At 39.4% G+C, this 27679-nt stretch overlaps 1 long non-coding RNA gene across 1 annotated transcript in view; it reads left to right on the top strand.

Annotated features, from left to right (window-relative positions):
* The first annotated feature begins 1643 nt into the window (after positions 1 to 1643).
* The window catches only part of LOC122790410, a 48821-nt gene continuing 22785 nt past the window's right edge, over positions 1644 to 27679 (top strand). The window contains exons 1-3 of the long non-coding RNA XR_006363014.1: positions 1644 to 1713; positions 14642 to 14700; positions 16511 to 16569. This is a non-coding gene — a long non-coding RNA (uncharacterized LOC122790410). The remainder of the gene's footprint in view (positions 1714 to 14641; positions 14701 to 16510; positions 16570 to 27679) is intronic.

The following is a 27679-nucleotide window of genomic DNA, read 5'->3' as shown; positions in this document are numbered from 1 at the left end:
TAACAAATACAACAATTATATATAAATGTTGTCCCTTTTGTCCCCCATTATTTTTGGCTTTGTCCAGAATTCTTGAGCTAAGAAGTTTAGAGGGCAGTTACACTATATTGTTCTGATGTCAGCGAGTTGTGATACAGTTCTAGGCCATTATTTTTGAATTTATTCATTCACTTCATCTCAAGCAAATTTCCAAGGAGCACAGTCATACAAGTGGTTGTAATATATATATATATATATATATATATATATATATATATATATATATGTGTGTGTGTGTGTGTGTGTGTGTGTGTGTGTGTCTTTATGGACAAGCATCTGGGTCAACGGTCGATGCAATGTAGTCGGTAGAATAAAGTATAACAGAGATGTGGGGTGTTTTTTTCCAGAATCTACTTTTCAAGCAGTTTATATATAAGTCATGCTAGACATAAGGAAATTACTTTTTTAATTTTCATATAAATAGAATAGCAGTACTGTGGAACACAGGCATCTTGCACAGCTTTTGGGCCCGATTTTCATTTTCATTTGTCCTAAAATACTCGGATTTGTGTTTTCAGATCAGCTATTACTACTTTATCAGTAGTTCAAAACTGTCAACAAAATAAACTAGCTGAACATTTTAAGGCTTCCAGTTTTTAGTCCAACTGCTAACAGATCTTCTCCCAAATTCTTCCTGAGGTGTCATAACTATGATTTTAACCCAGGAGATGTTAACTGACCACTCTCACTTCTACTTCAAAACTTTTAATAGACATTTAAACTACTTTTATTTACCAATGTCTGCAGTGGGAAGATATGTATTTTATCTTGCATTTTGGCAAAATGTGTTGTTTGTATTTAAAAAAATATTCTTACAATGCAGCAGAGAACAACATTAAGTCCAACTTTCTGTTTTTGAATTTGGGCAAATGATATATTTTTTCTAGTAAGGCATAAATGTCTTTGTGCATAACATTTTCCCACCTGTATTGTATTGGTAGGTTAAGTTTACTCTTGATTCGTTACACTATAGCACACCAGTGCTTTATCCAAACCATAACACTTAAGTACGTGAGCATGACAAATTAGCATTTCTATGTTCTGAATATTGCCAGGATTTTTAAGAGTATGGCATTCATTTTTTACTTAATAGTTAAACCATCTTTCAATTTTAAGTGGATTATGAGAGAGTTGTTGCCATGTATCATGTACTCTGTACTTGACTGGTACAGGGTTTTTTTTCCACCTGTACTGCATGCCCTGCCAGCTAGCTCCTGTGCCCATATTGTGTCTCAACAAGAAAAGGAACTTGGAGTTACTACTGATGGTACAACAAGGGAACCACAATTTTTCTTCACCTATTACAAATGCAACACTGAGAGGACTTGCTGGAGGACAGCCATGAAAGACCCCTGTACAAAGTGAATACGTGGCATTCACTTATGCTAATGACTCATGCTAGCACTGGTGTAGTGATCTCAAGAGGTACCAACCTGACCTTTTCCACCACAGGGAAAAGAAGGTAAGGAAAGACAACCTGACTACTGTAGTAAGGAAAACATATGCTTTTTACAGTAGAGTGTATTGTGCAGCTATATACTATTTCTGATGTGCATGGCTATGGTGATTTCATTTATTGTTCTTGAAAAATGTTTGCGTTTTGTAGCTCAGAAGGACATTACAGAGAACCAGATTAACTGTTAGAAGAGGCAGACCTGCTCTCCATGCCTCAGGGTAAGTGTAATCCATCACTGCCAGGCTTGTATATCTCTCCTATACCTGCCTACCATAGCACTACCCAGTTATAAATTTCTGTTTAAAATCTAAGCAATGCATAATGGTTCACTACTTGTATGACTGCATGTTTCTCCTTCCATGGGCTGTCATATAAAGTGCACCACATCATACTGATCATCATTGTTTTTCTCCTGTTCTCATTTGCTCTCTCATCTTCTTTTTATGTTTTTCTTTGTTGTTTTGCTTCCCTTTATTTATGTTGACTTATTCTGCAATGTCAGCGATGGAGCACAATGTGGGTCAACAGCAGCCATAAGTGCCCCTGCAGGGTGATGTGATCATCCTATGGAAGGTGACCTGGAGGGCACACAGGAGCCCTTTGATGCTACTTTTCTGATGGTGGTGTTAACTCCTCATGACAGAGTTGCAGAAGGGGGTCCTATTGGGTCACCCAGTATAAGGTTCATAGACTGGTCACCCAGTGAGAGGCCCAAAGACAGTCAGGACTAATGAAGACCAGTGGCTCAAGCCCTGGATTGGCAACATGGAGGTCACCCTCATCTGAATGGCTGAATCACAAAGCTCCACTACCCCACCAATTTTTCACTAGTGGCAGTGCCCAGCCATGATGTCAGCGACAGTGTGCCCCACCCATCTTTTCACTAGTGGCAGGACCCACCCATGATGTCAGCGACAGAGGTAACTGACTTCTTAGCAGGTTTCTCACCACAACACCTTGGCAGATTATTCTCACCCCACCCTATCCCCCATCATGTTATTCCCCTTCCTTGTGTGTCACTTCACCCTTTCCTGTCTGGTGCCTAATCCTCCCCATCACCATCTGTTCAACCTCTATTTGAGTATCTCCTTTGTGGCCTTCCCTTTTCAATCAGCATCTTAAATGTCAGTCTTTGTCTGTGTTATATATCTGTGTGCTTAACCCTGCTGCCTTCTGTATAACCCCGTTCTCATCCACATCATTTTCCTGCATCCCCCCACTGCTATCTGTAATAAAAAAAATAGGGTACTTGTCCTGCAAAAAATATCCTGCTTCCCCCCTCCATTCTATTTTCTCTTTCCATTGTCCTTCTGTGTATTCAACTGAGTAGTCTTCCCCTTTCTGACTGTCCTATCACCTCACTTCTTTGCCATTTATAAAATAAACAAAGGTGGCACTTTGCTATGTAGCCCTGTATAGGCTCTCAACTGTACCTATCTTGCAGAGCTACAGCATTCCTATGCATGAGTGAATGCACATCATGCCATCACGCTGTCTACATGCCAGTGAGAATGGTCTTTACATTTACGTAGTGAGTGCCATTTTTGTGATGCATGGCTTCTTTATGCAGCACTATTCCTGACAGGGATATGATGTGTTCACATTTATGCATAGCTAGCCCTCATCAGGCCAGACAGCTACATTCTGCTCATGCTATTTATCACAATACAGTTGCTGTTTTCTTGTTTCTACAATTACATTCGAAGGGGGAAGGTAAAATTTAACAAGCCAGACTACAAACAAGGAAATGACCTTTGCCTAGCTTAGCATATCCAAGAAGCATTACCCTTTCAGCAGTATACACATTTGTAAAGCCAGTAGTATTTTCCTCTCTTTCACCACCTGTTCTTGTCCTTTTGAATACCTGTATGGATTTCCTCTCCACCACCTTTTCTGGTAGTCAGTTCTATAGGTCTACAATCCCATCTCTGAGAAACTACTTTCATGAATCCAGGAAAATGTTAATCTCTACAATTGGTGGCCTTTGCTCCCTCCTCCCTTCTCTGTACTTTTGGTTCAGGCTCGCCCTTTCATATCTCCCTAAAATTATCCTGTGCATCAATATCATGTCCTTTCCAACTCTTCTGATCTTATTGAGAAGAGTTATAACTTGCTAGGTTGTGGTCATATCCCTTATCCTCCATCTCAACAATCATTTGGTGTCTTTCCTCTGGCTTCATTCCAGAGGCCTGATGTCCCTATATGGTATCCAAGCCTCCACACACTACTCAAGGTGTAATCTGACCATAATGCTGTAGAATGGAAGAATCACCCCTGTTTCTGAAATCTATCACCCTGACAATACACCTAAGCATATTTTTGCTGCTGCCACTGCCCTGCTGTCACTGCCCTTTCACTCTGTTCCTGGCATGCTTCTCAACTGACCAGATTTTCATAGAATGGCCAGACTTTTGTACCATATTTTTGGTATTCTCCTGATAACATTTGTGTTTTTGCTGGCAAATTCTTGAGGAATGAAGTTACTAATGGCTGATATTTGATTTTCAGACTTCATGTCCTTCAGAAAATGAATATTAATGTAAAACGTGCTATTCTACCAACTTTCTAAGTTTTATAGGAGCAATATTTAAAATCTGTCATGATTTTGGGCCTCCCCCCCCCATTACTTTTGGATTTGTCCAAAGTTCTTGTGGTATGGCTCCTGGTGATCCCGTCCAAGTGTGGTCAACATCCCCAGGTCCTTTCCCTGCTTCATTGCCACCAGTTTTACCCCCTCCACCATTGATATTGTACATCAGGGTTGCTATGGCCAAAGTACTGTACTTTTCAATTGCTTGCATTGAACCACAACTGCCACCCTCCTTTGTACTTATTCAGATTTTCACTTCCATGTACTTCTCTTGACTTTTCTCCCATCCTTTACTGTTAAATCTATTTTCATGCAATCAGAAAAGAGTTTTGTCCTCCGATATATTTTCACAGATATGTCAGAAAACAAGTAAATTGATGAAACTGGATCCAAGACAGACCCCTGTGGTGCTCCAGTAGTCACTTTCCCAGTTCCTGATATTTTGTATCTCACTACAACATTCTATGTCCTACCATTCAACCATACACATATCCAGTCCCTCAGTCTTGATCTTACCTTTAACCCCACTAGTTGTCCTATTAGCTCCTATGTGAGATGGAGTCAAAGGCTTTGCGTAATTGTCAATAAATTGCCTTATAACAACCATACATATATTTAATCCTATAACAAGTCCCACACACTAACACAAACACATTATGAAGGCAACCTACACACCCTCAGTCAGTGGTTAATCCAACACAATTTACTACTCAGTCCTTCAAAAACTAAATCCATGCAATTTGGTAACCACTAAAAACTAGCCAAAGAACCAATGTCCCTCAGAATTAAAGACCTAAACAACTCCATAACAGAGGCTACTGTCACATTCAAATACCTAGAGATATGACTCAAGCAACCCATTAACTTCCATCTGTACACAGAAAAAGCATGTAAAGTTCAATTCCCTGCTGTTCTCAGCAAAGAAAACTCTCCTTATTTATGTAAGCCAGATGGACCCTCAAAAGGGAAAGGACTACTCCTATCTCAAGTAGCATATGGGCTACCATAATAGCTGCAGCTTCAATAAAAAAAAATATTTCTTCCTTTTGAACCATGCTCAGTGACAGCTGCCATTTCGTCTCTAAATTTCTACCTCAAAACACCACTGCCTGACCCTCTCAAAAGCCGGATGGCTCCCATAGCCTCCTACTATGTTTACTTCTATATAAAACCCTAACCCTGGAAACATCTCTTCTCATAGATAAACAACACAAAAACCTTTGCATACAGCCTCAAAAATATCTTGCAAACTAAGTGAGCTATGCAAGCTCCAAAAATTAAACTTCACTGCACAGATCATGCATTCTCCAGACCAAAATTATGGGATTGTCTTCCTATCAAACTGAAAGACCCCCAGTAAACATCATCTCCTTACAAAAGCACAATGCAGATGACCTCAAGCAGTACAAATTACATAGAATTCTGCTATCCCATTACACTATTATTTCTGCCACCCCCCTCCCCATGCAGGACATACACTAAAACTACATACCTTCTCATTTTCCCTCCCCCTCTATAGTTCCCCAGCTCTGTGTGATTTATACCTGCCTAATAAGGATTCATTCATATGCTACTGCAGTATATTGTACCATTTGTACATTTATACTCTACATTTCTTTCATTATCAAGTATTGCAATTTTTTACTACTTTCATTTTGTTTTCAAAACCATGTATTTTAACATATCTATATTCTTTGGATACTGGTTTATCTACATTTTGTCTGTATTGTTAAGACTGTATTCCTCTTAGATGATGTGATTGTACTCACCCTTGGCTGGGCTTTGCCTGCTAAGTGGTCCAAGAAGATCAGTGTACTACCACAGTAAACAAACAAATATACATACATACATATGTAAATAACTAAGGCTGGGTACCCCTGTAAAGTTCAGCTGTAACCTAGTCTTAAAACTGGATAAGTTTGATTGAGAATGAACCATGTTGACTGCTATTCATGGAGATTGTTGTCCGCCAGAAATGCTACGAGACATCCACTCATGATTTCCTCCATTGCTTTCCATACCATTGTTGTAAAGCTGTCAGCTTTGAAGTTCATTGGATTTACCTGCCCCATCCCTTGTACACAAGTACTGCATTGTCCTCCAGTCCTTTAGTACTTCAACACTAGCCAGTCATCTGTTGAAGACCGCTGTCAGTGTGTCTGCCACCACACTGACCAGATTCCAGAAGAGATGGAAAAGTAGCTCACGTAATCCTTTGTGAATTATCCTTTTAAGGGCAGATAGTTCCCTCTCTATCTCCCCCATCTCTATCCTGGTGCCTTTCTACTTCTCTCCTTAAAGTCCTTGCCTCCCTCCCAACATGGCTCCCTTTCCTTGCGTTCATTGGTAAAGACAGAAGCAAAGTATTTATTTAATATATCTGCTTTTTGTCCTACTTTTTTGTTCTTCTTCCCATGTTTCCTCATACAAGCTAGTTCCATTTTTCTCTCTTCTTTCTTCATGCTATGAACTGGCAAACCCTTTCCTTCTCTTTTTCTGATCCTTTTCATTAACCTCCTTACATTGTACTTCCCATAATTCTCTCCCTCCTCGTTTCTACTTTTTTATCCTAAATGCTAGCTTCACTTTCCTGTGTAGTCACATCTGCCTTCAACTCTTTTTGCCTCTTCCTTATACCCTTGTCCACAGCCCTAAATACTCCATCCATGAACCATTCCTATATCTTGTTTATTGGTTCATGTTGCTCCTATCACAGCATAATCCTTTCTTCTAAAATCCCCCTCTATTGCCTTTGTCTTTCTATTCTCACTCTCCCTTCAATTCTAAACCATGCAGTGGTATGACCACAGATGGCTTATGGTGCATGGACATCCATGACATCCTCTGCATTGGTCAAGACCAATCAGCTCCCGTTGCCTCTGTACCATGGAGGTCAGAATCTTATAGTCTGCTCCTAGAAGGTTCAGATCCCCCACAAGTTTTGCCAACTTGTCCCATTCCATTCTTATATTCTCTTCTTCAGGTTGTCGTCATCCTACCTTGTTGTTTCTGAGGAATACTGTGCTGTATTGTTCTACCATCTCAGTTCCTCTTCTATAACTGTCCCGACACTTAATGCTGCTTTTAAACCTTTCAAATCATTACTCAATTCTTGGCATGAATCCGTGTTTTATTAATATCTATACTAATCAATAGTTTTATCAGGGGAGGCATTATCCTGCTCTCCAGGAAGACCTTTAGTTTCTCCATTAAATTATACCACTGCAGGCCTATTGTACTTCTATTATCTCCACAGGCCTCAGAAATGCATTCATCGTCGGTTGCTACAACCTCCTCTGAAGCTCACTGTATGGTTACCGACAAGAGCAGGACATAATACCAAAAGGCTCCCCTTTGCAATTGCAAGACTTAAAATTGTGAGTATTGAAATTCCAAAAAAATAATCTGCAATAACAAGAAAAGAACACATTTCTAAGTAAGACCTAGATGGAATTTTACTATTATTAGTTTATTTTGTGTGTGTGTGTGTGTGTGTGTGTGTGTGTGTGTGTGTGTGTGTGTGTGTGTGTGTGTGTGTAAGAACATAGTTGTAGGATTTAGGTCAGAGTTTTCCAAAACATTTTGTATGAAACTGAAGGTGTTCGGGAACAAATCCTAGCAATGAATTTGGAAGAGGAATGCAATGTGATATTGTTTGTGTACTGAGTGACGTGTGCTGGATACATGTTACTGATGAATATGGAAAACAACAAGGGACCAAGAATGAACCAATTATGGAATGGAGGTATGATGAGAAAATTCACTGACAGAGAACAATGTGCAAGGTAGCCAGTGAATCACTTGAGGTTAGTTCTAGCATGCTGTAATTTGGGTAATCTAGAAATAGTCTGTGATGATGTCAAATGACTGACAGGTCAAAAAAGATGACACTCATGCTTCAGTTAGAAAGGTGGATTCAGTACAAGTGCCTGTTGATATTCCAAGGGCTATACTTGCAATTCTCCAAACAGAAGAAGTATATGTACAAAATGGGAGAAATACATACTGAGGATGTAGTACCTCCTGAGTGTTCTCCCCTACTCTGAGCTACAATGATTTTGAAATGAGAATACATAGGTAACAAGTATCCACACCATACCTCTCAACCTCTTAGCTCAAAAATTCTTGTCAAAACCAAAAATAAAGTGGGTACAAAGATCCCAATCGGGGATATATATTTAAATATTAATATTTCAAACATAGAAAGTTGCTAGAATAGCAGGTTTTGCATTAGCATGCATTTTACAAGGATATGAAGTCTGAAACTAAAACATATGCCACTATTTAGTGACTCAAGTCTGCCCCAAAACCACAAACTTTATGAGGAATGGGACAAAAATGTGTGGTAAAAAATGGACATTCTGTGAAATTCTGGGCAATTGAGAGGAATGGTCCACTCTGAAGGATGTAAGGGACAAAACCCTCACCACCTGCAAAAATAGTTAATGGTGGTAGAATGATTTTTGGGATTCGTTATTTTCTTATAATTGTAGTTTGTTTTCCAGAATTTCAGGTGTCACACTTGTGATTTGGAGCCTTTCATTACTATGCCATGGTCTGAAACATGCAGAAAGTTTCAGAGAATGACTTTAACCATGAAGTGTTGCAACAATGTTGATGAGTGCATTGTTATGCATTTTGTAAAATAGAGAAGTACAATAGGCCAGTATTGGCCTGATTCAATGGAGTGACTATCTTTATGGAGAGATTATTGAAAAAGTCATCCAGGAGAGAGGGACAACATATTCTCTGGGTTGATTTATTGATTAGTGTACATACTGGGAAATATAAGGCTTCAGCACTATGTTTGATAGAGTGGGGGATATGGTATCTGGACATGTGCAAGATATTTTGAGTTTCTTTAATACTTTATAAATAGTTGCAGATGAGACATCTAAAAGTAGTAAGTCAGTGTTAAACTTAGTTTTTGGTATAGGCAGAGACCTATTAGGATTGCAGTCTTTGATGGCATGAATAGGACGTGATTGTGACAAATTAGAAAAATGTTTGCAGAATTTAATTTCCATAGTTAAGGTATTATCTGTTTTGGAATGGTTTAGAAATAGATCAGCCTGGAGTGGTACGTGAGTTTATATTTTTCCAGAATTTTGGGGTTTATGTGAGTGACCTTGTTACTGAGTCATGTACTGTATTTTTTTTTTTTTTACTATTTATAACATGAGTGTATATATCACAGCAGCATGATACCAGACTAAGAACCAGTAAACACCAGTAGACCTTCTTTCAAGGAGCAAATATTTATTGGTTAAGCGCTTTTTCAAATAACTTCTTCAGAATAACAATTCAATAAAAAGCACCCATAAATAGCCCTCATCATATGTCACATGTAAAAATGTTTCTCAATAACCCATCCCTGAGCATATTTTTTGACTTGTTAAATAACTAAAAAAATTAAAACTGTGATTTACATTCTTCTCCACATGCCTATATAATGCATTTGTAGTTTTTTTGTTCCTGATGTCTAAAATGTGCTTATCCATCCGCCTCTTGAATTTCCTACTGCTCTTTCCTGTATAAAATGCAGCACACAGACAAAAAAGGGTTGGTATGGCAATTATTGCTCAATGCCTGTAACAAATCAATGAATCTTGTTCCATTACTGCATTACTGAAATTGAAATTTTACGGTATTTGACTTTTACAGACTTGATTAGTGTTTCATTTTTATTGGTTCTGTTTTTACATGTGACATATGATGAGTATTTATGGGTGTTTTTTTAATTGAATTGTTGTTCTGAAGAAGTTCTTTGAACGAAAGCACTTAACCAATAAATATTTGCTCCTTGGAAAAAGGTCTACTGTTTTTTATGAGTTTATCTTTGTTAAAGAGTTGTCTTTATATGCAGTGATGCATGGAAAGTTCAGACATTTTAAACATTTCCCTATGCAGCATTCCAGTCTTTCATTTGTTTGGTATAAGGCTTGATTCCTGGGAAATTTTTTAGTTCTGATAAGGGCTATGAAGTTTAAGATGCTTAGCAGGCAGGTTTTGAACAATTCATGGCTACACCAACGTGAACATAGGTCTGATATGTGTCATGAATTTGTAGTTTAAAATTTTACATATTAGGACACTGGCTGTAGTTTTGCATTTGGAGTCCATCTAATTTTGTTCATCATCATCATCTTCTTCCGGCTGTTCCCGTTAGGGGTCGCCACAGCAGATCACCTGTTTCCATTTCTTCCTGTCCTCTGCATCTTGCTCTGTCACACCAATCACCTTCATGTCCTCTCTCACTGCATCCATAAGCCTTATCTTAGGCCTTCCTCTTTTCCTGTTACCTGGTAGCTTCATCCTCAGCATCTTTTTCCCAATATACTCCGCATCCCTTCTCAGCACATGTCCAAACCAATGTAATCTTGCCTCTCTGGCTTTGTCTCCAAACCTTCCAACCTGGGCTGACCCTCTAATATACTTATTCCTAATCCTGTCCACCCTCGTCACACCCAGTGCAAATCTTAACATCTTTAACTCTGCCACATCCATCTCAAACTCCTGCCTTTTTGTCAATGCCACTGTCTCCAACCCATATAACATAGCTGGTCTCACTACCCTCTTGTAGACCTTCCCTTTCACTCTTACAGGTACTCGTCTGTCACAAATCACTCCTGACACTCTTCTCCACCCACTCCATTCTGCCTGTACTCTCTTCTTCACCTCTCTTCCACACTCACCATTACTCTGAACTGTTGATCTCAAGTACTTAAACTCATCCACCTTCGCCACCTCTACTCCTTGCATCCTCACCATTCCTCCATCCTCCCTCTCATTCACACACATATATTCTGTCTTAGTCCTGCTGACCTTCATTCCTCTTCTCTCTAGAGCATATCTCCATCTCTCCAGGGTCTTCTCCACCTGTTCCCTACTCTCACTACAGATCACAATGTCATCTGCAAACATCATAGTCCATGGGGACTCCTGTCTGATCTCATCTGTCAACCTGTCCATCACCATTGCAAATAAGAAAGGGCTCAGAGCGGATCCTTGATGTAACCCCACCTCCACCTTAAACGCATCCGTCACCCCCACCGCACACCTCACCACTGTCACACTATGTTCGTACATATCCTGTACCACTCTTATATACTTCTCTGACACTGCTGACTTCCTCATACAATATCACAACTCCTCTCTAGCCACCCCGTCATATGCTTTCTCTATGTCTACAAAAACAAAATGCAACTCCTTCTGACATTCTCTGTACTTCTCCATCAACACTCTCAGAGCAAACATCGCATCTGTAGTGCTCTATCCCGGCATGAATCCATACTGCTGATCACTAATCATCATGTCCCTTCTTAACCTAGCTTCCACTACTCTTTCCCATAACTTCATGCTGTGACTGATCAATTTAATCCCTCTGTAGTTACTACAGCTCTGCACATCACCCTTATTCTTAAACATTGGTACCAAAACACTTTTTCTCCATTCCTCAGGCATCCTCTCACTTTCCAAGATTTCATTAAACAATCTGGTTAAAAACTCCACTGCCATTTCACCTAAACACCTCCATGCTTCCACAGGTATGTCATCTGGGCCAACAGCCTTTCCATTCTTCATTCTCTTCATAGCTATCCTTACTTCCTCCATGCTAATCCATTGTACTTCATGATTCACTATCCCTACATCATCCAACCTTCTCTCCCTCTCATTCTCTTCATTCATCAACCCCTCAAAGTACTCTTTCCATCTCCTCAACACACACTCCTCGCTTGTGAGTATGTTTCCCTCATTATCCTTTATCACCTTCACTTGCTGCACATCTTTCCTAGCTCGGTCCCTCTGTCTAGCCAATCGGTACAGGTCATTTTCTCCCTCCTTAGTGTCCAACCTTTCATACAACTCTTTATATGCCTTATCCTTAGCCTTTGCCACCTTTCTCTTTGCCATGCACCTCATCTCCTTATACTCCTGTCTACTTTCTTCATCTCTCTGACAATCCCACTTCTTCTTTGCCAACCTCTTTCTCTGTATACTTTCCTGTACTTCCTCATTCCACCACTATGTCTCCTTGTTGTCCTTCCTCTGTCCCGATGTGATACCAAGCACCTTTCTAGCAGTCTCCCTTACTAGCTCTGCTGTAGTTACCCAGCTATTTGATAACTCTTCACTGCCACACAGTGCCTGTCTTAACACGTCCCTGAACTCCACCTCACAATTACCCTTTTTCAATTTCCACCATTTGATCCCTGGTGCTGCCCTCACACTCCTCCTCCTCTTCTTGATCACCGTCATCCTACAAACCACCATCCTACTGCCTAACTACACTTTCTCCAGCCACCACTTTACAGTCTCCAATCTCCTTCAAACTGGCCCTCCTACATAAGATATAATCCACCTGTGTGCATCTTCCTCCACTCTTGTATGTCACCCTATGCTCCTCCCTCTTGTTAAAATACGTATTCACCACAACCATGTCCATCCTTTTCGCAGAATCTGCTACCATCTGACCTTCTGCATTCCTTTGTTTAACACCATACCTACCCAACACTTCCTCATCCCCACTGCTCCCTTCACCAACATGCCCATTTAAATCTGCTCCAATCACCACTCTCTCACCCTTGGGTGCAGTCATCACCACTTAATCCAATTCACTCCAGAATTTTTCTTTCTCATCCATTGCACACCCAACTTGTGGAGCATATGCACTAACAACATTAATCATTACACCATCAATTTCCAGCTTCATAAACATCACTCTATCCAACACCCTTTTCACCTCCAAAACACTCTTTGCATACTGTTCCCTCAGAATAACTCCTACGCCATTTCTCCTCCCATCCACACCATGATAAAACAATTTGAACCCACCTCCAATACACCTTGCCTTACTCCCCTTCCATCTGGTCTCTTGCACACACAATATACCAACCTTCCTTCTGTCCATCATATCAGCTAGCTCTCTCCCTATACCAGTCATTCTGCCAACATTCAAAGTTCCAACCCTCACTACCACAGTCCTAGCCTTTCTCCTCCCTTCCTGCCTTTGGCCATGCCTTCCGCCTCTTCTTCTCCTTCGGCCAACAGTAGCCCAAATTCCACCAGAACCCTGTTGGCTAACAGTACTGGTGGCAGTCATTGTTAACTCGGGCCTCGACCGATCCGGTATGAAAATATTAACTGGTGACTGCATGAAAAGATTTGGCGAAGTTTTACGCCGGATGCCCTTCCTGACACAACCCTCCCCATTTATCCGGGCTTGGGACCGACACAAAGAAATGCACTGGCTTGTGCATCCCCAGTGGCTGGGTTAGTCCATCTAATTTTGTTGTGAAATATTAATACAAGAGAATTATTAATTATTGAATCTATGAGAAATGTCTGCAACAAAAACTTTTGGGAATGGATACTAACTCCAGGGTAGACTACATTGTTTACCTGAAGTCTTCTTAGTACTTGTAGTAAGTTGTATTACTTGGGTTAGGTCTAATAAACGAGTCTGAGGCTGTGTCAGTTTTGTAGGACCGATGCCAATCTGTGTTACAATTCCATAAATTTTGCTTCATAATGATTTTTGTTGCTTTGCAAGGATATACTGGCAGCCTATGACAACCTGTTCGACATGACTGAGTCAAAGTGAAATTAGAATGGAATCTATTAATGTACATAGAAGGATTTGAAAGGGCAGGAAAGAGCAGGCTAATGTATATTTCACATTTATTGCTACATAACCTGCACCTTCATGTGCTCCATGAGACCATAAAATTTTTTATCTTGCAATGTAATTTTTTATGTCAGGCTTTATCCTGGTTTTGAGATATCAAGAATGTCGGGACTGTAGATAAATAGAGCACTGCCTGAAGCTGTAAAAGATTATTGCAGAAGCCACTAATTTTTTGAAACATTTTGCTCCCACATCCTGCCAGTCCTCAGCCACCTCTTGGCAAACTGGTCCATTTGTTCATCACCAGGGCAAGGGTCAGCTGGTACGGTCATCAATAAGGCAGCCATTGTGGTTGTCTCAGTCTTTGTGCCTTAAATCTGTACCATCCTGCATCTGTCCAGCAGCTACCAACAGGCGGGACATGCAAAGGACTGATAGCAGGCACACACACACTTCTTCCCTCCTCAGGATGGACACACCCATCTGACACTAACTCTACCATCAAGCACCCAAGACAGTAATCAAACTCAAGACACCTGGGCTGTAGTCAGGAGTCTATCCCTCTATACCACCTGCACAGTCATTGCAGATGCCTCTACTTCTCAGCAGTTTTAAGGGACTGCAAACATGCCTACTGCAGGCTTGTGGGGGTTTCACAGGAAAGCATGTCCTTCTCCGGGGCCAGGAGTAAGTAAATGACCCCTAGCAAGAAGTAACAGTACTGGAAGAAGTGGTGGGAGGTAGGTTAACAGGAAATGTCATAGGTGTTGGGTTTTTCATAAACCCATTATTTGAATGATGGCTCTAACAATTATGTCAGATTTTTATTAATGGGTGTTTGAACTTTTATTGCTGAAGTTCTGCACTAGAAAAACAGTGGTAACTACAAAGTCTACATTGTTTTTCCTTTGCATTTTCAATACTGTAGGTAGCTTTATGTGGCTATGTAGATGGAGACACGTTTTTGAAAGAGGAAGACATTGTCAGGTAAGCCATGCATACGATTCTAATTAAGATTGTTAATTATTGTTTTGAAGATGGGTTTGATTGATGGGGGCAGGTGAAAATTTAAAAGATTATTTTTCTGAGGTAGAAATCTTTACAATGTATAGGAGCCAGTGTAGCATGGCTGCATATCAGCTTCCTGGACTAGCCAGATGATATTGTAGGATGAATTATATTAGCTTTAAAGAACTGATGTGCTGTTAGAGCAGGATGGAAATAGGGCAGAATAAATGTATTAACTGCATGTATGATTATTTTAGCCAGAAGTAATAACAATGTAAAAGTCCAGTGTTGTGATGTGTAAAAAAAAGTAATTTTCTTTGTACAATACTAAGTGATCATTTGATGCTGTGAGCAGCTAACTGCATTATTAAGGCTGTAAGTTAAAAATGTCAGCCTGCTATTCATGTGCACTTAAGTACATGCCCTTCCTGACACAACCCTCCCCATTTATCCGGGCTTGGGACCGGCACAAAGAAATGCACTGGCTTGTGCATCCCCAGTGGCTGGGTTAGTCCATCTAATTTTGTTGTGAAATATTAATACAAGAGAATTATTAATTATTGAATCTATGAGAAATGTCTGCAACAAAAACTTTTGGGAATGGATACTAACTCCAGGGTAGACTACATTGTTTACCTGAAGTCTTCTTAGTACTTGTAGTAAGTTGTATTACTTGGGTTAGGTCTAATAAACGAGTCTGAGGCTGTGTCAGTTTTGCAGGACCGATGCCAATCTGTGTTACAATTCCATAAATTTTGCTTCATAATGATTTTTGTTGCTTTGCAAGGATATACTGGCAGCCTATGACAACCTGTTCGACATGCCTGAGTCAAAGTGAAATTAGAATGGAATCTATTAATGTACATAGAAGGATTTGAAAGGGCAGGAAAGAGCAGGCTAATGTATATTTCACATTTATTGCTACATAACCTGCACCTTCATGTGCTCCATGAGACCATAAAATTTTTTATCTTGCAATGTAATTTTTTATGTCAGGCTTTATCCTGGTTTTGAGATATCAAGAATGTCGGGACTGTAGATAAATAGAGCACTGCCTGAAGCTGTAAAAGATTATTGCAGAAGCCACTAATTTTTTGAAACATTTTGCTCCCACATCCTGCCAATCTTCAGCCACCTCTTGGCAAACTGGTCCATTTGTTCATCACCAGGGCAAGGGTCAGCTGGTACGGTCATCAATAAGGCAGCCATTGTGGTTGTCTCAGTCTTTGTGCCTTAAATCTGTACCATCCTGCATCTGTCCAGCAGCTACCAACAGGCGGGACATGCAAAGGACTGATAGCAGGCACACACACACTTCTTCCCTCCTCAGGATGGACACACCCATCTGACACTAACTCTACCATCAAGCACCCAAGACAGTAATCAAACTCAAGACACCTGGGCTGTAGTCAGGAGTCTATCCCTCTATACCACCTGCACAGTCATTGCAGATGCCTCTACTTCTCAGCAGTTTTAAGGGACTGCAAACATGCCTACTGCAGGCTTGTGGGGTTTCACAGGAAAGCATGTCCTTCTCCGGGGCCAGGAGTAAGTAAATGACCCCTAGCAAGAAGTAACAGTACTGGAAGAAGTGGTGGGAGGTAGGTTAACAGGAAATGTCATAGGTGTTGGGTTTTTCATAAACCCATTATTTGAATGATGGCTCTAACAATTATGTCAGATTTTTATTAATGGGTGTTTGAACTTTTATTGCTGAAGTTCTGCACTAGAAAAACAGTGGTAACTACAAAGTCTACATTGTTTTTCCTTTGCATTTTCAATACTGTAGGTAGCTTTATGTGGCTATGTAGATGGAGACACGTTTTTGAAAGAGGAAGACATTGTCAGGTAAGCCATGCATAAGATTCTAATTAAGATTGTTAATTATTGTTTTGAAGATGGGTTTGATTGATGGGGGCAGGTGAAAATTTAAAAGATTATTTTTCTGAGGTAGAAATCTTTACAATGTATAGGAGCCAGTGTAGCATGGCTGCATATCAGCTTCCTGGACTAGCCAGATGATATTGTAGGATGAATTATATTAGCTTTAAAGAACTGATGTGCTGTTAGAGCAGGATGGAAATAGGGCAGAATAAATGTATTAACTGCATGTATGATTATTTTAGCCAGAAGTAATAACAATGTAAAAGTCCAGTGTTGTGATGTGTAAAAAAAAGTAATTTTCTTTGTACAATACTAAGTGATCATTTGATGCTGTGAGCAGCTAACTGCATTATTAAGGCTGTAAGTTAAAAATGTCAGCCTGCTATTCATGTGCACTTAAGTACATGCAAACTAATTCTTGCAAAGGCTACCTGAAGGAGGAGTCATAGTAATGAAATGCCAAAAAAATAAAGTTTAAGTGCAACAAGAAAAATGAAGCATATCATACCTGTTCAGTACAGAATAAAAATGGTAGGATTAATGAGGTTTGCAAGGACCGCATGACAGGGTGGTACTGGTCAGTAGCACCGTGGTAAAACCAGTATCTATTTATTGTTTTAAGCTCTGATAAAGGAAATGCCTATTCCAGTCACAGAAATCACAGTTTGCTGTCCTCATTCACAGACCAACTAATCAGAGGTACTCAAAGGGATTTGGGGTAAATATTTCTCTTTGTAAAATTTTCAGGTATCAGAATACATTGTTTAAATCCTTTTTTTTTTTTTTTTTTTGTTAGGGAGATTCCAGTGAGACTTTTTTATATACCATGGGTCACTGAGAAAAGGGAAGTTGTACGTCTGAATAAGACTTTGTTGTCTTGGCCAATAAATGCTTAATGTAGCATGATGCACGTTAAGAGTAAATATTGTACTGTCAATTGTATTTGATTATTTTTCAGCCCATATTGGTTCTGAAATCTTTTACTTGCGTTAGTTAGCAGAGCAACCCCTACAAGATTGCATATAAAAGTTTACTAGATGCTTAATCATTAACATAGATTTTATTTTTGCTGCTGCTGTTTCTACTAAAGTATAGATTTTTTATTAATAACATTAAACTGTTTTAAGCATTTGTGCTCAGTACTGAATAAAGCTACTTACTCTTACGAGCGTTATCTTTTGCACTAAAATGATCTTTGCTCTTCTCCCCATTATACACTAGATATCTAACAGAGTGATAGGCCTGAACTGTCTTATACATATGTTGACCAATTCAGTACATATTCCAGATAATAAAAATCATGTTTCGGGGAGGCTATGTGTGTTAAGTGCATAATCCCCAGTACTATGTCAGTTAAAGTCAAGGTTTAAATCCTCTGTTTTCTGTGAATTATATTTTCTGAAAACATTTGGAATAAAAAAAAAAATATATATATATATATATATATATATATATATATATATATATATATATATATATATATAAAACTTCAGAACAAACTGGCTCCCCACTTAAGCACCAAGTTCAATAATAGACTCGCATCAGGCTTTGTGCCCACTGAATGGCGCATAGCATCAGTTATCCCACTCCACAAAGGGGGAGCCGCCACTGATCCCGGGAACTATCGACCTATTAGACTGATGAGCCTGGTTTGCAAGGCCATGGAACGTATCATCATGGAACTCATAAACAAAGACACTGGTAACCTCCAAACTCTGGATCCCACCCAGTTCGGGTTTGTGAAAGGCAGATCATGCCTCTTGAACCTGATCGACTTCTTTGAGGCAGTCACCAAAGCCGTGGATGAGGGTAAGGTGGTTCACACGGCCTATCTTGACCTCGCCAAGGCTTTCGACACCATCCCCCATTCTGGAATTATAGCTAAACTCACTAAACTAGGTATAAATCACTATGTCACAAGATGGGTTGCCAACTGGTTCACTGACAGAACTCACACTGTAAAAGTTGCAGACTCCAAATCTGACCTCAAAGCATTGACAAGTGGAGTACCACAGGGTTCCGTCCTGGGACCTCTCCTGTTTGGTATCTACTTCTCTGAAGTACAGGTAAACACAAAAGGCCTCTGTCTAACAAAGTTTGCAGATGACTACAAACTAGGAGCCATAGTCAAGTCCCCAAATGATGTGGACATCCTACAGAAGGGCCTCACTGAGACAGATGCCTGGTGTCAGAGCCATGGCCTCAAGCTCAATGCCAAAAAGTGCAGTGTCATCCCCTTTGGTAAAAACTCTGTGCCCATGAACTACCATACAGGCAGCAATCTACTTAACACCAAATGCGTGATAAGAGACCTTGGGAGCCAGGTGGACAGTAGTCTCTCCTTTGATAGTCACATCGGCACAGTAGTCAGGAAGTCCTTCTATGTGGCACACCACATCATAAAAGGGTTCTCATCCAGGAAAAAAAAAAAGATGTCATTGTTCCCCTCTACTCGTCACTCATTAGACCCATTATAGAGTACAACGCCCCTTTTGGAATGTACCTCACAAGACATCTGCAGCAGCTGGAAAGGCCACAGAAGTACCTCACAAAGAGGATTACTGGCCTCAAACAAATGCCCTACACTGACCACCTCAAAAAACTCCAGCTTTACTCAGTAGAATATCGCCTACTCCGAGGTGATCTCTGCCTAACATATAAAGCTATGTCAAACCCAGAGCTGCTGGACATGCTATACCTAAAGAAATTCGAATCCATCCGAACTACATGCTCTAGGGACCTAAACCTTGTCATCACAATAAACAGGACACGCTGGAGGGATAGATTCCTGTCCCAGAGACTTCCTATACTCTGGAACAAGCTACCCATCTATGTCAAGCAAAGTTCTTCATTAACACTCTTCAAGAAAAATCTTGATGAGTGGATGGGTAATAGGAAATACACCCCGAGGATCACTTCTGTGTCTCTGCTGGACAGTGGCACAGGAAAATAACTTTCTTGGGTGGCATAAGCTATGGAACCTTGCTGGCTAGGCTTACGTAGGCCCTTGGGCCGATAGCCTTGTACCTGCCTATGAACTTATATATATATATATATATATATATATATATATATATATATATATATATATATATACACACAGACAGGAGAAAAAGGTCTACACAGAAGCATGATAACAGTTAATATTAATATGTGAACCCAAAAAAGCAGGACTAGAAATATACTCCATAGCTCTAGCTGTTTCCCACCACCCTCCTCTCAGTCACTTGCATCATGTTTATATCCATTTGAAGATGTGGTTTTCAGACCTGCAAGTTATAATTTAAATGGAGTCTTGCCAATTATTATTATCCAATAATAATAACTTCTGGGATTTTACTTGTGATATCTTTTCCTGTGTATCCTAGAACATTACCACCCTTCCTAGATATTTTGTTTCATTTTTTACTTAACCAGTTGATTTCATGGAGCTCTGCCATCCTTTGTTATTCCATTCCCATCACACTGCATATTATTTTTTTTTTTGGGGGGGGGGCTTTTCAAATGCATTTTTGCTTTTCATTTTGCCAAGCCTCTTTTCATCCTTTCTATATTTGTATTTCTTGCATATCAGCTTAGTTAAATAACTTTATCAGCAATATATCAAGCATTTCCTTCCATGTTCCCTTCCCTCTTTCCAAATATCCACCTGGAACCTCAGTATTTTTCATCGGACACTTTAGTCTGAGTGGACTTACTTTACTATAACCTTATGTACCCTTGTCAGTAGCCTGTGTGCGGGAGGATTTGTAATTTGACCTTTGATTACCGTGTTGAAGCCTTCCTACCTGAAAGGGTAAGTCTCTTAATGAAATACTCAACACCTGTCTATCTGGAAGCGTTTGTTAGTCCAGTGGCAGTGTTACTAGCAAGATACACTGGAGGTCTTGGGTTCAATCCCAAACGAGATATAGTATTATCCTTTCATTTCTATGATTCCGGCAATGCCTAAGCAGAGGGCTTTTGCTGTTTTTGTATGTATATGTGGGTTTGTAATCTGGTCCTGATCACCTACTGGGAGATTACTAGCTGAAAGGATAAGACTCTTAGGGGAAATTTCAACACCTATCTGTGAAAAGGCTCTTGTTGGATCAGTGGCTGTGATACCAGCATGATATGCTGGTACTGGGTTTGAGTCCCAAATGAGCTATTATCCTTTCACTTCTAAACAGATGGTTTTCTCTGTATTTGTGTGTGTGTGTGTGTTGGGGGGGGGGGGTTTGCAAGTTGACCTAGTCAGTAGCCAGTATTTTATCCATACTAACAATCTAGGACCCAAGTATTTCTAATTGAGTAATTTATTCTGTCTTATTGTTACAAATGCCATTTAAATCCAAGCAGGCCATGTCCATATAACTTTCTCCTAACATCTTGATCACCTAACTGAAGAAATCTTTCATTTTTCTGCTGTGATCTCAGTACCATGAGTCAGTGCTGTCTTCAATGGAGTCCTCCACTGATTCCTATATATAAATTTATTCTGCAGTAATTGTATTATTTGCCCAACAAGTGAAGTCAAACTGGCAAGTTAGAAATTTTTATCTGTTTTCCTGCTCCCACTTTTGTCAAGGTTTATTACATCTGGGTGGTTCCTCTGTACAGAAACCTTACATTTTTCCACAACTTATTAAACAAGGTAAGTTGCTTGTATTACCAGACTGCAGTTTAGTTAAGGTTAATCCCATGACCATATTGTTTTTGTGGCTTTAGTCTTTGAAATTCTTTCTAGATCCTTCATTTTCTGAAAGAACTGGGATCACCCCCTGCCCTTATTTTAGATCTTGTCCTGCATGGATATGATCTCCCTTCTCTAATATTAATGAAAACTGAGCAGTGATATTTATTTATTTATTTAGCAGCTGTGCCTTTCATCATCATTTTCCATGCATCTACTGTACTTAGTTACATAACCCATCCTTCTTGTTTTCTTTCTTATATATTTATAACAATGTTAGTCCCCTTCACTGAACTGTTGTATTTTCCGATGTTGGGGCATTTCATTTTATCACCTACCTCTTCCTGCTTTAGTTTATACTGTTTGTTTTTTCCTTTCACTGCTTTGATAAAGGTTCATAGGTTAGTACTAGGCTAAATGCCCTTGTGAGCCATTTTAAGCCTAGCCAATTATCCCCTGTGAGATTCAAACCCTGTACCTTATGTTTGTAAGGCAAACACCTTAACCATTAGGCCACCCTCCCAAGCATCCTAAATGATGTAATTTTTCAAACTCTGGATGTCAGATTGCTGGAAAACCATAGTGCATGTTTTCTTCTTTACACTTTACACAAATGTTTCATTCAGAATTAAGCTGCTTCTATAAGTTTAGGTGTTTTCCCATTGTTTTGCCCCATCACCTTCACACTTGTTTGTTGGCACTGTTCCACCTTGGGATGGTCTGCAGTTCCTTCACTTTTGACTGGTTACACTGTGTAGCTAAGTTAATGGTAAATCATACTATTGGATGATCAAATGTTCCCAGATGGAAGATCACATGACCTGCTCTAAAGCTGAATTGCTGCAGGTTGAACCTGTTGACATTTTTAATGTCTTGGTTTATGAGGTCAGTGACGATGCATTCCATGGCAGCAAGAATCAGACAAGGCTAGTATGGCTAATGCTCAGTAGTTACCCAAGTCAGTAGCTGGACCACCCTTATGGGGTGGGGCATGACCACCAGAGTGCACCATGACTCAGGAATATATCTTGTGAAAAGGCTTAGGCTGGACAACTTAAAGAGGGGATCATCAAGAGCCTGCTTGACACTATTAATAGCTCCATTGCTTCTCAATCTTAATTGGTGATTGCTGGATGGACCTATTATAAAAGAGGAGTTCCTACTTAAAGCATTTAGATGAACCATTTAGGAAACAAAGTATACAAAGAGATCTTTATAAAACACCTCTATGATCAATTCATCAGTAAAATAGTCCAGTTTTATTGGTATTTCTTCCAGTGCCTCAACCCGATCAGCCTTCAAGGAAGTACATATAGCAAATAAAACAAAGAGTTAATTTAAATATCTTTGTCAAGCAGCACCCAAATCACATAAAAAAAATAAAATAACTAAAACATATCAAAACATTAATAGTGACCCAAATAAAAAAACTAACCTACATCTGAACTCAAATTAATTTATTGATTAAGACTATTAGGAGTAAGATTACTAAACTCTAGAATAAAACATGCTTCTTTGTATCTTAAAATAGGGTAAAAATCATTAACATCTATAACCACTTTATTATAATGATTATAACTATCCCTGACTTCAATGTATTATATTAATTATAAAAATATTCACGTAAGGGACTTTTAAAATTCTGATCTTTAATATTTCTACAATGTTCTTTTAACTTCAAAGAAAATTTTCTGTCTCCCCAAAATATGTTTTACCACAGATAGCCTGAATAACATAGACTACATTACTGCAGTCACAAAAATGCATAGTACATAATTTTACCTTAAGCTTATCAGTAAATGCTTCATCTTTACTTATCATAGGCGTACACACGCTATGACCACCATAACAGCATTTCATTTTTATGCTGACATTCCAGATTATACCCATGAGGTTATTTTAGGTCTTTGAAAATGACTGCTTAGCAGTAGATTTTGTATACTGGTACTCCTCATATATATGCAGTTTTAAGTTTAATTGGAATAATAGTTTTTGAATCTTTATCTTGTGTAATTAAAGACCAACATTCTTTATTTGGTTTACAAAGAATCTCTGCACACACATTACATTGGCAGACCAAATATATACTATCAACATCATTTCTACTACCATTAAATTTATATACATTTTGTTTCTCATAAATGTTTGTCTGGCTGATGCCAATCAAATTCAGTCTATAATACATGCTTTTCTATAGACTTGTAAAATACATTGTTAGACCTTTTATAAATAAATAAATATCTACCAAAAAATCATTCCATTTGCTGTAGTTTCATCTAGCTAGAGTAGCAAATTTAACAAACTCTAGATGATAACTCAAGCTATGCAAAGACGTATCGGCACTGGTTTCTTTATGATCCAGTTTTGTACCTGTCCAATCACTGCATTTAATGCTAAATTAAAAAAAAATACAATGTTCTTCTTATTAATGGTAGACAAATTTCTGTCCAAATCTATCGTCATTTAATACATCAAAAAAATCATAAATTTTTTGTTCCTCTGCTTTACATACTAACAGTAAATCATTCACAAAATGTACATTTAAAATAACAATTTCACACAAGCCCATACTTAGATTAGCGTTTTGACAGCACAAAACTCACAAACATTGCAATACCACATTTCTGCTATAGATGACATCATCAGATATACAGAGCTGCATGTTTATTAAACCTTTACTTACAAGTGTTGAATCTCATCTTGTATTACTTCTAACTCTTAAAGGTACACTGCATCACATATGAGGTATGTGACACCTCCTTTTATTAGAAACAAGAAGAGTCTCCTTTGTTACTATACAATATATACTTTAATACACAAATTCCATAAAATCATTAGTACACTGTATCTAGTGAACCATGGGACTAATGTATGTTAAAAAAACTAAAAGAAATAAACTTCAGTTTAATAAGGAACACTATGGACAGTTCTGATATATGGGCGTCTCCAGTAGGGTGGCTCTCAATGCCAAGAAATCCATTATAGTGCCTTTTGGGAAAACTGCCACCCAGAATTATTACTCCATCGATAAGACACCCCTAAGAGCTGACCAGGTAATCAGGGATCTAGGAACATATGTAGATTATAATCTGGCCTTTGATCAACATGTGGCCAGGGTAGCAAGCAAATCATTCTATGCCACCCAACTTGTAAGTAAGAGCATGGCATCCAGGTCCAAGGAAGTCATAGCGCCAATTTATTTGGCAATTATCAGAGCCATCTTTAAGTATAATGCTCCCTTTGGCATGTACCTGACTAGACATGTGCAACAGTTGGAATGCCCACAAAGGTTCCTTACCAGGAGAATCCAGGGTATAAACATATTGTCCTGTACAGATCAACTTAATGCCCCGTCTCTATACTTGTCTCTTACAGGTAGCTGAGAGTCAATCAATCCCTGGTTTACAAGACATCCTCGGATCTAGCTCTGATGAACCTCTTGCACATCCACAAAATGAACAGCATCAGAGCCACTAAATCCAAGGATTTATATTTTGTTTGTGACATAAATAAGACATGTTGGTGAGACAGATATGTGTCTCAGAGGATCCCCATACTCTGGAACAGGCTCCACATCATCATGATGCAGAGACCATTCCTACACCTATTTAAGTATAACCTTGACCGATGGATGGGAAATCAGAAATTCACCCTAGGTCTGGCTCCCATGTCTCTGATAGACAGAGGCAGACAGCAATCCCAAACTGAAATAGCCCCCCCACAAATAACCTCTAGAAACTTCCTAACATAATCCTCTGGTACATAGGAACACAATTGGGTTGGGTTGCATGGCTAGGCTTATAAAGGCCCTGTTGGTCATTAGCCTAGTACATACCTATGAACATATGGACCTATACAGGAGTGATTATTTAATTAGTCCACTGTAGCATGTAAAGAACTGGATGTCCATTTTCAATCCAGTTCTACTTTCTCTCTCTCTCTCTCTCGCTTTCCGGTCCTTTCTCTTTCTAGCAGCCTCATGGGAATTCAAAGCTAATGTTCCAGTGGAAGGCTTACTGCAAGATTCCACATTTGATCCCATAACTATAGACTTCAAGTGAATGGAAGGCTGATTCCCTGATGACGTCACTATTCTAACAACTCCTTGTTGCTTCCATTTACGTGATTGCCTGATATGAGTATTTGATCTAGAATTTTTAAAAATTGTCGATGATTATATCTATGTGACTGCATATTATCTCTCTAAATAAAATAAGATGATTCTGTGTTTTTTGATGATACAAATCATTATAGTCTTGATATCACCAGCTCTGCCTGGAAATTTCAAACTGTGATTGTCTGTTTGATAGACAAGCAGCGTACAATTACCAAACTGACATGAAAGAGTAAAAGAACTGCAGAAAGATTTATACTGACTTAATGCGAAGATTATTAATAAAGTATTATGAGGTGCATAACTATTTAATTCATGTACAATGTTTCTCTACTGAGTTAAATGAAGAAAGTGTCTAGTCCACGGGTTCCCAAACTGTTAGCCATGGTGCCCTGGGGAGCTGCGGCATCTTCACAGGGGCGCTGCGAAACTTAGCAGCTGATTTGTCAAGCAACTGAATGCCTGTATGAGTGTGTGTGTCTGTCTGCGTGTGTGAGTGAATGCGTGCATGAAAGCAAAAGAGTGTGTGTGTGTGTGTGTGTGTGTGTGTGTGTGTGTGTGTGTGTGTGTGTGTGTGTGAGATCAGGAGAGTGAGAGCGATGTGTGAGTGAATGCAGGAATGAATGAAGAAGTGGCTGTGTGTGTCTGATCGGGAGAGAGAGAGCGATGTGTGAGTCAATGCAGGTATGCATGAGGAAGTGGCTGTGTGTGTGTGTGTGTGTGTGTGTGTGTGTGTGTGTGTGTGTGTGTGTGTGCGCACGCGCGTGTGTGATCGGGAGAGTGATGTGTGAGTGAATGCAGGAATGAATGAAGAAGTGGCTGTGTGTGTGTTTGATTGGGAGAGAGAGAGACAACGATGTGTGAGTGAATGCAGGTATGAATGAGGAAGTGTGTGTGTGTGTGTGTGTGTGTGTGTGTGTGTGTGTGTGTGTGTGTGTGTGTGTGTGTGTGTGTGTTTGATTGAATGTCCAGATTTTTGCCTCATATTTTGGTGTGTTCCTCCTAAAATCTGTACTTTTCTGGCATATAGTTGAGGATTGAAGTCATTAAATAATGACAAACATTTGAGTTTAAGACTCCACATCCTTCAGAGAATTCATGTTAATGCAAAACCTATTATTCTATCAACTTTCTAAGTTTGTAAGAACAATATTTAAAATCTGTCCCTATTTGTCCCCCCCATCATTTTAGGCTATGTCCAGACTTTTTAAATCTGGACAAAGCCTAAAATGATGGGGGGACAAATAGGGACAGATTTTAAATATTGTTCTTACAAATGTAGAAAGTTGATAGAATAATAGGTTTTGCATTAAATCTGGACAAAACCTAAAATGATGGGGGGGGGGGTCAGATAGGAACAGATTTTAAATATTGCTCTTACAAACTTAGAAAGTTGATAGAATAATAGGTTTTGCATTAGCATGAATTATCTGAAGGATGTGGAGTCTTAAACTCAAATGTGTGTCATTATTTAATGACTTCACTCCTCAACTATTTGCCAGAAAAGTACAAATTTTCGCAGGAACACACCAAAAAAAAAGAGGCAAAAATCTGGACATTCTGCGAAAATCTGTACAGTTGAGAGGTCTGATATCTCACACACACACACACACACACACACACACACACACACACACACACACACACACAGTCACTTCCTCATTCATAACTACATTCACTCACACATTGCTCTCACTCTCCCGATCTCACACCCACATGCCACTCACCCACTTACGCATTCATTTGTACATCCCTCTCACTCTTCTGATCTCACACATACACACACACAGTCACTTCCTCATTCATACCTGCATTCATTCACACATTGCTCTCACTCTTCCAATCTCACACATACACACACACAACCAATTCCTCATTCATTCACACACATACACAGCCACTTTTCATTCATTCCTGCATTCACTCACACTCGCCACAAACTAATAAGCTTAACTGCAAAATAAACCGCAAACTGTTCGCTGTTCATTTTGCAGCTAAGCTTATTAGTTGACAGTGCCCCTGTGAGGAAGCCCCGGCTACCCAGGGTGCCACAGCGCACACTTTGGGAACCCCTAAAATATGCCCTTTATGAGCGCCGCGGGGGGCGCCTTGGGAAAACCTAAATTCAGCAAAGGAGCTGAGAATCGAAAAAGTTTGGGAACAACTGGTCTAGTCATTTAGCAGATCTTACAATACTGTGTTTCGTCTTGTGAACAAGAAGTGTCCTGCAATATTTTCTGTGCATTTCTTATATCTTACATTAATGACAAAACTACTTATAACAA

Source organism: Protopterus annectens, chromosome 16.part0, assembly GCF_019279795.1.
Source record: "Protopterus annectens isolate FY-2018-M chromosome 16.part0, PAN1.0, whole genome shotgun sequence".
Lineage (NCBI taxonomy): Eukaryota > Metazoa > Chordata > Ceratodontiformes > Protopteridae > Protopterus > Protopterus annectens.
Note: the sequence above shows the minus strand (reverse complement) of the source record. Positions and strands in the feature narration are given on the sequence as shown.